Source organism: Dryas octopetala, chromosome 3 (genome assembly GCF_963921425.1).
Source record: "Dryas octopetala chromosome 3, drDryOcto1.1, whole genome shotgun sequence".
Taxonomy (NCBI): domain Eukaryota; kingdom Viridiplantae; phylum Streptophyta; class Magnoliopsida; order Rosales; family Rosaceae; genus Dryas; species Dryas octopetala.
Genome location: NC_141368.1, coordinates 25,566,701 through 25,569,380, shown reverse-complemented (window position 1 = coordinate 25,569,380; position 2,680 = coordinate 25,566,701).

Here is a 2,680-nt window from a genome sequence, read left to right as displayed (position 1 = left end):
AAATTATTGAACATGACTTCTAGCTACAATGATATAATTCATTTACTATTGTTATGGTTTTCCTTCCACACAGCAACAAAAATTCCATTAATCACATATGGCAACACTATCAACACAAGGTATGCACGCACAGTTAAAAAGAGAAATTCTCAGATTTTTTGTTTGGCCACTTTAGGAATTCTCTGATTTAAACGACAAGGTTTTGTGGAACTCACTTCAAAACGATATTTTACATCCCAATTTGCAAACCAAAAACCAAGATATGTCTGAACCCAGAAACATATGAGGTTTGAACTGAATGATCGATATAACTGAAATACCCACATATGCATTATAAATTAAAAAAGAATAATGCTATATTTACCACATTTTTGTACCATATTTTTATATCATCTTACGTGTCATTATTTTATTGGACAAAAATTTTTCTTTTTCTTTTTGGATTTTTGCTTTTATTTTTTAGTGTTCAATGCATGAATGCCATGTAAGTTGCCACATAAGGTGGTATAAAATTATGGTATAAAAATGTGGAATGTCTAGCACTACTGATTAAAAAACACTATAATTGGAAATTTGGAATAACAGAACTACATAATAACATAACTAGACTGCAAAAAAAAAAAGAAAAAAAAATATATATATATCAACTAATCATTCGAAATTAGTCACAATACATGAAATTCTTACCTTTGACTATCTCAAATTAGATGCCCATGCCAGATTGAAATTCTCAGCCCATTATATTTTAAGACTTGAGGTTAAGCAACTGAGATGCAGGGGAGGAGGATTAGGGGTACGTAGCCTAACGCAAGACAATGAAGGATATATGTGCCCAACAGCTAATTTACCGTTAATATATACGGCGGTTGTTATAAGATCGGTGACTAAGGGGGTGGGTTATGCAAAATTTGACAGCATTCTATTACCTCCTCCTAAAGAGATCTCTACAATAGTTTGAAAGGTTGCATCTTTTTGGGTTTGGGTTGCTGAAGAGGGTAATCACGAATTTGGCTATCCCAAAACATGTAAGTTACTTTAATTACAACTGTTTCGGGGTTGCTTTTGTAGGTCAAAGCAGCAAAGTGTATTTTGACCTCAAAAAAAATCAATTGCACTGGCTTCTTGATTAGTTAATAAAAAAGGTGGCATTTGCTAACTTTTCTTGTCGTGAGTGTGACGAAATATTGGGTCTTATATTGCCAAAATTAATTTAGGAATTAAGGTGACAAATTGACTCCATTTTTAATTTTTGCATGTGGTGAAATGAAAATGAGCCCAAAGTTTATATGAGTAAAGTGTAAAAGAGTCAAGATTTAATAAAAAAAAGGAGACAATTTTCGCACTCCACTTTTCTCTATTTGCACTCTTTTTATTTTTTAAATTATTATTTATGTATTTATTACATGTATTCCCAAGTCTACCCTTTTTGTTGCATTCTCTCCTCGTCAAACCAACCCAAGCTTTCTTCCTTGGAGCCTCCAGACGCTTTGCATATATCAACTCTCTTCTTAAGTGTCCATATTGGTAATAAATCAATACATTTTTTTGTTTGATTTGCTACGAAATCTATTATATTAAGACTACTGCGCCACCATCAAAACTAGCAGTGTGAGTTTCCTTGGCCATATTCCAACAATTGAGTATTCGGATGAATTCCTTCCCAAATAACATTAGTTACAAAAGCTACTCCAAAGTTGGTGAAAACTTTTCAATTGCATTTACATGTTGGTGAAACTTTTTATTGATCAAATGTCTATCATGATTAATATCATTCGATCAGGAGTTATAAGTAATATAATTACTCATCCTTCGATTAGGATGTTGCTTCTCCTTTTTTTTTTTGGTTGAAAATTTTTTTTCTTTCATTAAATGTAAAATATAAATAATTTGATAAATGGAAGTAATTCTATTAGCTGGTTTGGGTTGCAAAAGTCAAAGCAAGTGTCACTATTGTTTCTCCTCTCCTAACAACTCCTTTTCTTTTCTTATTTATTTGGTTGTGTGAGACCATAAATTTGAAGGGAAATAAATTATCTTGGTCTATGATTTTGAGAGCAGAGATAGAAAGAAGGAGAAGAATATGACCGGAACAAACAATTTTTGAGTGAAGAGAGATGAGAAAGATGAGGAATCCTAAATTTAATATATAAAGAAACCAGGAGCCCTAGAACCAAGGAATTAAATTTCGTTTTTTTAGGGTGTCGAAATCGAAACACATGTTTAATAATTTTTCGGGAAAATTTCGCTGAAATTTTCGAAATTTCGCCGAAATTTATCGAAATTTTCATATTTTCTATTTTCTCCAACTTCAGAAATTCATCAAAAATAGCTCGAGACTCCAAATAATTCACCGAAAAATTCTACGAACTCATATTGATGAGTACTAATTTTCTATAACCTCAAAATAGTCAAATTGCTTTCAAAAAAATTATGAAAAATTCTACTCTTATAATTTAATTCTGAAAAAAATAATAATCGTCAAATTCTTGAATTTTCATTTTCTAAAATTCATTTCCACACAACTAAGCTCTAGAACCACAACCAAAGGTCTAAGTTAATTAAAATAAATTTAAAGAAATTTTTAATTCCTTTAAAAAAACCTTAAAACAAATTTAAAAAATTTAAGTAACAAAATTACCATAAGCCAAAATTTGGGTTGTTACACTTAGTGAAGACAAAG